This window comes from Balaenoptera borealis (genome assembly GCF_965194805.1).
Source record: "Balaenoptera borealis genome assembly, chromosome: 2".
In the NCBI taxonomy this organism is placed as follows: Eukaryota; Metazoa; Chordata; class Mammalia; order Artiodactyla; family Balaenopteridae; genus Balaenoptera; species Balaenoptera borealis.
This window is the reverse complement of record NC_138867.1, coordinates 69,204,055-69,214,404: the sequence shown is the minus strand read 5'-3', so window position 1 is coordinate 69,214,404 and position 10,350 is coordinate 69,204,055. Positions and strand designations below refer to the sequence as shown.

General features: G+C 34.3%; 1 pseudogene across 1 annotated transcript; it reads left to right on the top strand.

The window, feature by feature from the left end:
* The first annotated feature begins 6,651 nt into the window (after positions 1–6,651).
* Positions 6,652–8,179, top strand: LOC309623066 (chromobox protein homolog 1 pseudogene; annotated as a pseudogene). The gene is made up of 2 exons: positions 6,652–6,679; positions 6,953–8,179. The product of its transcript is annotated as a chromobox protein homolog 1 pseudogene (transcript).
* The last annotated feature ends 2,171 nt before the right edge of the window (positions 8,180–10,350 follow it).

Below are 10,350 nucleotides of genomic sequence, written 5' to 3'. Positions count from 1 at the left end.
AGGAAAACATTATAAGTATAAATGAAGATTGAAGAAAATATGCATGACACTTTAATTTTAAACATTAGAAATTTTAAATAAGAAAGGAGAACTATTTTGTTGAACATAATTTATTATATGTATCATCCACTTAGAAATGTAAATTCATTATTGAACAAGACAACTTTATATTGGGTGTTAATATTTGGCTCAAAAAACATCTATTAAATAATGAATTTATTTGTTGTTATATATTTCTTTATGACAGAAAAAAATTTACTGAATTTCTTTGGTATTCATTATATTTGTATTTTTTCCAAACAGTTTTAGCTCAATATCCCACACTAATTATCTATTGTAATTCAGATGGAGCATACCTCAAACTAGCATAAAATTCAATGTGGAAAATGTGACCAAAGTATTTTTCTTCTGAAAAAAAATAATTTTTCAAAAGATAAACACTCTGCTATTTATATATGGCCAAGGTTTTTTTTTAAGGAAAAATATAACCTCAAGTAAAGTTAACAGAAGAAAAGAGACCATAATAGTATAATTTAAGTTATTAAGATAGTTAAAAATATTGAGATTACCCAAACTGCCAAATAAGGGCATAAGGGCCTACTACTTTTATATTTTCCTATGCCACTGAGTAATCCAATATGTGTTTTAAAATTTCTATGTCTATGATTTTTTGACACATTTGAAATGTTATTTATAGTATAGTTTAAAAATTGGCATGCATTGTTTATGTTTATTTTGGCTTTCACACTTTTGAATGAGATTTACTGTATTCTTTCCAAAAGAATGCTTTTCAATTTCCTAATGAAAAAGAAATATAATTATTACAAACTTTATTTTTCCAAAAGTTATAACTCATATAATGCTACTGAAATACATACTATTTTCATGTAGACAAAATTGATCCTGAAAATACATGCTGCCTTCAGAGTTTCTAAAAAATAAGCATAGAATATTAGTCTGAAAAGATTAACTTTTTAGTGATCAAATATATTTGTTTGCTTTTTCTTCTATAAGTACATTTGGAATTTAGACTCATACATTCAAGTATTAAGTTGTTTTTTTTTTCCACAGACCCATGGATCATAGTTAACTTTTGAGTGAGTTACATGTAACAATGACTGTGGAGTCAAGTAATAATTGGGGAAATTTCTCCAGCAGTTCATAAAATTATATCTGTGTCTTACTTGCAAGCACTGAGGGGTGGCAGGTTAAGCAGGTTAAGATCATTCTAGAGTGGCATCAGAAGTTGTTTAAATTGCAATTACAGTTTATAGTGCAGCTGTTAAAATCCACCAAACCAAACTTCCAAAATGACATTTTCCATTTATCTAAGGAATTTTGCCAAATGTTTAATTTATAGGCATCTCACTTGGGCCCTTTTCCAAACATACACCTTTGAATGAATTATCTCATCTTTAGCTTTTACACACAAAACTGAATGTCTGTAGGTGACCTGTAATGTCAGTGAAGTTAAATTTGCTTCATATTGGTGGTGCTTTCAGACATGTAACTTACATTTAAATAAGATAAAATAGTTACTAACTCTCCTGAAAAGAGATTTCTTAAAGGATTTCTTCTTTAATGTCTGTTAGAGCTATCTTATAAATATTATGAATTCAGTTTCTGAAATCTATGTGTAATATTGGAGGAAAACATGGAAATGGCAACATCAGTGCACTTATCTGACCCTTGTAAATGTCAAGTGACAAATGAAGAAAATACATTAGGGTGTACTTAATAATTTTTGTTTAGCCATATGTATATTAATTATATTTTCAACCTCCAAGAACATTATGTACTTAATTTTTTCATTGAATCAAATAGTTACAATATTAGCCAAACAGGAGAATACTATTTGAAAATCGATTTTGCTATGGCCTGTCTTGCTATCAGAATGGACCAGCTCTAAATTACAGCAAGCAAATCAGACAAGGGTAAAAAATGTAGCTAACTGAATTAGTCACTTTTCTTCTGTAGGTCAGGAAAAGGTGATAAATACCTGGAAGAATTCCAACCCTTCTCCTAAGTAAAATGACCTTCTCTGTATCATCCTAAATGTTCAAACAGAGCTCTGTTCTCTCTAGCTGCACTGCCAGAATATTTGAATGATAAAACCTTAAGTATAGAATCTAAAAATAAATAGAACTATCCCAGACTGTAAATCCAAGCTTTTGTAGAACATAACATATAAATGAGAACATTGAGCATTGTGTAGTTTGTAGTCATTAAAAATGAAGACTCAGAGGATCTCAAGTTAAATATAGACGCCACCACATAGAAGCTGTGAGACCTTGGAAAAACTAATGTATTGAGGCCTGAGTTTCCTCATCTAAAAAATGAGAACGATAATTGTACCTGCCTGTTAAAGTGTTTGGTAGGATAATACCAAATATTGAAGAACATGCCCTCAGCACAGAGCCTGGCAAATTGCAAGTACTCTGTAAATGATACCCATTATTATAGGTAAATTAGAATTAATATAATCAACGAATATTTTATTAGCTCCAAGGTCAAGTGTCTAAAGGTCTAGAAGTTGTTGTCCTTGGAAGAAAGTAAGAGAAATACATATGGGAAATAAGTAAATGCAGGGTGGAAGGAAATAAGGAATCATGGTGGAAACTAGACAAGCCAATTGTACTACCTCTGGTGAATTAATTTGCTAGTGTGGGAGATGGGATTCACCCCAGGTCTGTCTGCTCCTGACCTGACCCATACTCTTTACAGCTATGTTATACAGCCTCTCATTAACAAAATTTCAGACATGTATTTGGATATACTGTTGTTGCAGAAATAAGAACATGTATCATTAGACTGAAAAGGAAGTCTCATCTGAGCAACTGAGAAGGAGAAGTTGGGAAAAACCATTTTAGTGGGTCACTCTCTGAGGCAATGAAGCCTTAGTCGTTGAAAGCCTGTTTGAACTTTGCATAACATGAACTTGATTTGTATCCCAGCTCTAACCATTCTTCTTGTGTAACATTGTTCTGGGACTTTCACCTCTCTAAATCTTGGTTATCTTTTTTAAAAAATGAAAATAGTAAGGTAGCTTTCAGTACAGAATAAAATAATTTCTTTAAAACATTCAGCACAGATTCTAATAAACAATGATGTGGGTATATCATTGTTATTGTTATGTTGTTTAAATAACAAAGGTAGTCCATGACCTGAAAGATGAAACACACATTGGTAAAGATGAAGAACAAAATTAATACCTTTGTGAGCATAGACGTAATTTCCAGAGACAAATTAAGCTTTGGATATAAAATTAGCAACCAAAGGCCCTGAGTCCTGGGGTCAGATAGGCCAGGATTTCAATTCTAGTCTGCCAGTTAAGTACTCTGTGATCTTGTCCAAGTTAATTACTCTCTTTAAGCTTCAATTTCTACATCTATATATGATATTGGTAATAGCAATGTGGAGTTATCTGATTCAGGATTGATTTAGATTATATTATAATTGATAACAATCCAGTCTACATGTCCTTCACAGATGTTCAAGTTTAATTCCTTTAGTTTATAAAAACAGATTTATTCCTTATTAGATTATAAAAATGCCAAGTAGCAGTAATTGCTAACTAAAAGTATGTTCCTATGGTAAGCACTTAATATATGTTAGCTATTCTAAAAGCTATACATTGAGAAAGTTGTGCTTCTACTAATTTGATACATGAAGACTTAAAATAATTCTGTTATGGAAGTTGTTTTCATGCCAATCAAATAGCTAATAAGTTTATTATTCTTTTTTGTTTCATTTTAGTCAGTGCAAAGAAAATAAAATCTTGCTTATTTGACTTTTTAAAATCTCAGACCACATTATCTTTTACAAAAGGAAATCTATAGAGTACAACTTCAAATACTAGTAGGATTTTAGTGCTATATATAGAGGAAAAATACTAAAATTATTATACACTGGAGCACTCTGGTAATATTCCTTCCAGCTTTAGTCAAGACATTGTTTGGTGCTAGAGTACTAAAGGTGATTTATTATAGATATCAATTTTATTTTCTGATATGGCCTTTATTGAAATTTTCTCTAGTATTTCTCCCTTTATAGAAATTCACAGTCCTCTCAAGGAAGCTGTGAGGAAATTGCTATTTGTCATGTAAAATACTTACATTATTTCATTCTGTTGTCTGTGAAAAAATTCTGTATACAACCTAAGATTTAACTCTGAATTTTTACAGCAGAAGAAGCCTTAGAAATGAAATAGAAATGAAAATATAGTATTTCCAATTATAATAGAAAAAAATAAAGATCCAAGCCCAAAACACAGAGATCTTTTATAGCCACATTCAAATGGATGGGAAAAGAGAAAGAATATATTCAGCCCCCAAACAGAAGATAAGGATAAGGAAGTATTATAGCTTTCAACTCTCATTTGAGTTGCTTCTACCTAAAGTATCATCACATATCATAAGTTCATGTTCTGCAATCATAATGATGCAGTTTCAAATATAATGGTAAAGGAAAGTGAGCCATATGAAAAAGCAGCAGGGAATTGTTGTGCCAAAATCTAACTTCTTTTAGAAGAAGGATTTAATAGGAATCTCACTGTGCATGAAAACAAATTATGCAGATGTAGGTAAATTGACATTTCAGTCATTTCAACTCTTTGTAGCTTGGGCACGGTTATGATCTCACATGTGAATTGAGTTTTTAGAGCTTCTTGCGTAGCCACATGTTGGGATATGATTAAACTGAGTCCAGGTACTGAATCAGGCAAACAAAGACTCAAATGCATTTAGACAAGTTTTTACTTATTTCATCATGTATGTGGTCTGAATATAGGCAGGAAGACTATTATACATGTACCTTTGGCATTGTATTATAAAATATTTTAAAAGGAGAAACTCAGAGGAAAAAAAAACTGTTCACCTTCTTTTTCATTTTTGCTGGGATATGAGTTAAGCTTGGCTCTCACGTCACTTTAATTCAGAACAAACTAGAATGTGTTCTAGGACATTTTTAAATCAACTTTACTGAGATACAATAAATTGCAAGTAAGTTTTTCATTAATGGATATTTGATTTGTTTCTAACTTTGAGCTATTTTGTTTATAGCAGCTATGTTCATTCATGAACCCATCTTTGCATTAACAGAAGTTTTTATTATCTTTGGTAAATACTTAAGTGAATGGCTAAAATTAGGTATATTTTTAAGATTTTAAGGTGCTGCTAAGTAAACTTTTTAAATTATTATACTATTTTACATTGTCATCAACAGGGTATGAGATTTCCAGTTGCTCCAAATCCTCATCAACACTTTGTACTGTCAGACTCTTCACTTTTCTCCATTATCATGGGTGTGTAATGGTATCTCATTGTGCTTTTAATCTGCATTTCTCTGATATCTAGTGATAGCTAACATTTTATCAGGTGCTTATTGGACAACTATATATATATAAGAATATTTATATATTCTTTTGTGAAGTATCTGTTAAATATTTTGCCCATTTTCAAATGCGGTTGATTGTTTTCTTACTGTTGAGCTACAAGAAGACTTTCTGTATTCTAGAAGCAAGTCCTTTGTCAGGTTTAGCATTTCAAATATTTTCTCCAGTTCTGTGGCTTGCCTTTTCATTTTCATAATTGTCATTCAAAGAGTAAACATTGTTAATTTGAACAATGTCCAATTTCTCAAACTCTGGGGTCATTTTAAAATAGTTGAAAATCATTTTCCTTAAAGCTGTCTAAATCAGTATATAGGTATTCTGGTTTCTCATTCAAATGTGAGTTTATCCTGCTCTCTTCTTCCAGCCATTTTCCACCTTGTTAGCCATCCTTTACCTTACCGAGCCACGAGAACACAGGCCTCTGTCAGCTGTCAACACTCAAAGGACTCATGAATTCACAAACCTCCCATGAAAGCAATAAAGGAAGAGAAAGTAAACATCATATTCCATTTCTTTAGGCTCTTTGCCCATTTGATTAGGCTCCCAAATTTTTGAGTTTGTACAAATAAGCAGAACCAGGATCAGTTTTAAGCAGAACAGGGAGAGGATGTTAAAACCATATTAAGTGTGTTGATTTGAAGCCAGTAAAATTAAGTAAATGCAAAGAAAGCAAGCAAGAATAAATAGTATAATATAATACAATAAAGAGAAAGAGTATCAAATGTCCACAATTAGGGGGAGGAAAATTTTGCATGGTTTCCCATAATGTATCTCAATCTGGAAAGGTATAAATATACATGATAAATTGGATCATGAATTGAAAGGTTATAAAATATAACAAGTCACAAGCAAGTCCAAGTGGACTAATAAATTAACCATAAAAAATAACAGAATAATTGTCATACTGGTGAAGGATTAAACATTTGATAATATTCTAACTTGATGCAATTAAATGAACTACACAAAAAATATTGGCAGCTACAAATAAAAACTTTCATTTTTTACAAAATGAAAAAGAAGAAAATTAAAAGAAACAACTGTCATCAAATATTTTAACCTCAAATATGAGAAAGTTAACATCTATAATGACATAGGTGTATTTGCATAGGTGTGACCTGACAAAACATACCATAAACATATAATGTAATTTAATATGCAGTAATAATCAAGGAAATTAAAACAAAGCAGGCTTAGAATATAACTCTTCTTTAAAAAAATATATTAAAAATTATGTAGTATACAATGTGTATGAGATTGTGATGAAGCCAGCACATTTAAACACAGGAGGTAATGTAAATATTTGTAGCTATTTTTGAGAATAGTCTGGCATTATGTATGAAGGAAAATCATATTTCTATTTTTTGATATTAAAATTGATTTGAAAAAATTTACCTAAAGAACAAAAGGAACTAAAGCTTTTATAAATCCACATCTATAATAATTAAACAATCTCTAATGATAAATATCTAAAAACCTAACAAAAAAAATGAAACAATGAGGGAGGGCCGTTGGCCGGGGCCTGCGGGTCGCCGCTGCAGTGAGGGGCTCAACCGCGGTCAGCCAGCGTGTTGCTTTCCTGGTCGCCACTCCCCCGGGCCGGCCCGACAAGACACGCCAGTAGCGCGACACCGATTCCTCTCGGGCTCGTGGGCGCTGCTCTGAGCCGCGTCACCCTTTATACCAGAAAGCTGGCGGGCACTATGGGGAAAAACAAAACAAGAAGTGGAGGAGGTGCTAGAAGAAGAATATGTGGTGGAAAAAGTTCTGTACCGTCGAGTGGTAAAGGGCAAAGTGGAGTACCTTCTAAAGTGGAAGGGGTCCTCAGATGAAGACAGCACGTGGGAACCAGAAGAAAACCTGGATTACCCCTACCTCATTGCTGAATTCCTGCAGTCACAGAAAACAACACACGAGACATAAATCAGAGGGAGGCAAGCGCAAAGCTGATCCTGATTTGGAAGATAAGGGGGAGGAGAGCAAACCAAAGAAGAAGAAAGAAGAGTTAGAAAAGCCACTAGGCTTTGCCCAGGGTTTGGAACCGGAGTGGATTATTGGAGCTACAGACTCCAGTGGAGAACTTGTGTTCCTGATGAAATGGATAAACTCTGATGAGGCTGACCTGGTCCCTGCCAAGGAAGCCAATGTCAAGTGCCCACAGGTTGTCATATCCTTCTATGAGGAAAGGCTGATGTGGCATTCCTACTCCTCAGAGGATGATGACAAAAAAGATGACAAGAATTAACTCCCCTGAGCACCAACCTCTGTCACATCTGACTGTGGGTTTCAAGTGGGGAAAGAAGGAGTTCTACTTGTCTTGATACCATAAAGGTGACTTGAAAAGATGTCCGTTGAAGAGCCAGTATAGTTTCTGTGCCCTGCAGCAGCCCAAGTGCTTTAAAGCTGTTCTTGCTGTATAGTTTGTACACCCATCCTAGTGGAGGGGAAGGAGGGTCAGTGTTTCAAGGCAACCCATTCTGAACTTTGCTGAGAAAAGCAAAGGGCCTTCTATGAAGGACAAAACTTGCAGAATGGGATGTGGGAGAGCAAAAGATACTGTAGATCTTCAAAGAGCATCTCCACAACCCACAGCCTTCTTCCCAATAGTGTTAACTCTGCATTTTTACAGCGTAGCATGTATGTGGTGTTTGGCTATTAGTGGTGTATTATTTGGGGTGGGAAAGAAGGGAGATGGGTTAGGATCAGTTTTGTTAAAATTTGGGGCCTGATGGCAGAAATGGTGAAACAAAGGAAAGAACAACTAATGATGATTTGGTTCTGTGTCCAGAATTTTTTTTTTTAATTTATTTATTATTATTATTTTTGTATTTATTTTTGGCTGTGTTGGGTCTTCGTTTCTGTGCGAGGGCTTTCTCCAGTTGCGGCGAGCGGGGGCCACTCTTCATCGCGGTGCGCGGGTCTCTCAGTCGCGGCCTCTCTTTGTTGCGGAGCACAGGCTCCAGACGCGCAGGCTCAGTAGTTGTGGCTCACGGGCCCAGTTGCTCCGCGGCATGTGGGATCTTCCCAGACCAGGGCTCGAACCTGTGTCCTCTGCATTAGCAGGCAGACTCTCAACCACTGCGCCACCAGGGAAGCCCTGTCCAGAATATTTTATCCTTTCAAAGAATGTCATTGGCAACCTAAATGAGGACTGTGAGAGACTGTTTAAAAGCTGTGAATGCCTGAAACTTAGAAGCCAACGTGTTCCCTGCCTGAGCTTAAGGCTGTTCCCAACAAAGGACCAAGCCAGTTAAGAAGTTACCAAAGCTGCCATTTGGGGAATGGAAACTGGTTGAGGAGGAACAGTCTTACTGGAGTGTATACACAGGCAGATCATCCTGTCTTAGAGGTGCTAATTATTGAAATTGACAAGAAGACCCTTTCTTTTCCAATTATGAAGTTATAAATATCAGCTTCTCCATCCAAGGCACTGGCTGAAGTATTTGAGGAAGGGCAGAGGGTGGTATAGGAGATGAGAGAGTAGGGAAAGACAAGTGCCGGTGCTCTTCAGGTGGAAAACTCTTGGAGCCTCTGTTTTTTGAACTTTGAAACCATTGGTGGCAGGGTTCAGTAGTCACTGATAGCACAAGTTCACTGAATCACTTCAAGAGTGGAATGATTTCAGAGGCCCTGTTCTCAGGAGAAGATTAAATTTTCATAGTGGGGTAGTGGTTCACTTTAAAACAATTTTTTTTAATCCTAAGAATTAACTAAAACCCAGAACGCTGTCTTGAATCATGAGATCCATCATTTCTTGACATCGTCTAGACCTGCATCTAGAACTCCATTGTAAAATCTTTTTAGGCATGTGTTAGATTTCTGTGAAAACTTTTGTTTAAATGTTAAACTTCATACCAACACTGTCAGTTTTTGTCTTAATAAAACTGTAGATTTATTTTTAAAAAATGAAACAATGACTATAGTAATGTTATGGCTATTTAAATTTTGAAATGCCAATCTAATAAAAATATTATGTAAGCCTTTCAAATAATAACCATTAAGACTGTGTATCAGTGGAAAATAACTAATATTATAGAAATGTACTATTTATAAAATGATTTCATTTACTGCATATGACCCTCAAGCAACCATATGGTCAAGGATAATATAGTATAGTATAATAGTCAAGGGTAATATAGTATAGTAGATAAGAGCTTGTCCCTCAAAATAGGCAGTATTCAAACCCCAACTTACAAACTTTGTAAACTTGGTCACATTACTCATCCTCTCTGGGATTACTGGCTTTCTAATCTGTAATGAGAATAATAATTAGACCTACCCTGTGGATTTCCTTAAAAGATTTAGATAAAGTATTAATGATATTATAAGAAACTTTTATTATTCCATTGTTCCGATAATAAAACTGGCCTTTGGAAAAACATGTATTATCTAATATAATTTATTAAGTAAGTGTTTGCATCAGAATTTGAATACAGGCATCCAGATAACACAACTGTCACAAGTATGATACGTTATATTCATCTGTCCATAGTTATATGTTTTGCTACTTCAGCAAAAGAATGTAACCTCCTGAAAAAAATTGAGTCAAATACATGTTTTATTTCTTCCAACTCCTCCATCCCTCAGCAGTGTATATTAAAGGTGTTCCTTAGGTGAGGAATTCCCTTCACACCAGTTCTAACAAGATGACTGAGACAGTTTAAAGTGCCCCAGTGTGAACTTCTTCAACTTACTTCATTTCTGCCTAAAAATCTCTTTGTTCATTCACCTTGCTTCATTATTTCTTGTAAGAATAAATCTGTCACCATTTTATTGGTAATTTATTTCTATGATTCAAAACTGAGAACATTATCATTCCTCCAGTCATCTGATAGGCTGTTCCAATTATATGCCTTGTGATATAATTAGGATGGGGGATATAAAATTTCAACTACATAAAATATAGATGCATGCAGAAAAAAAAAGCTACAATGTAATAAATAGAAATCAAGTGATTGCTA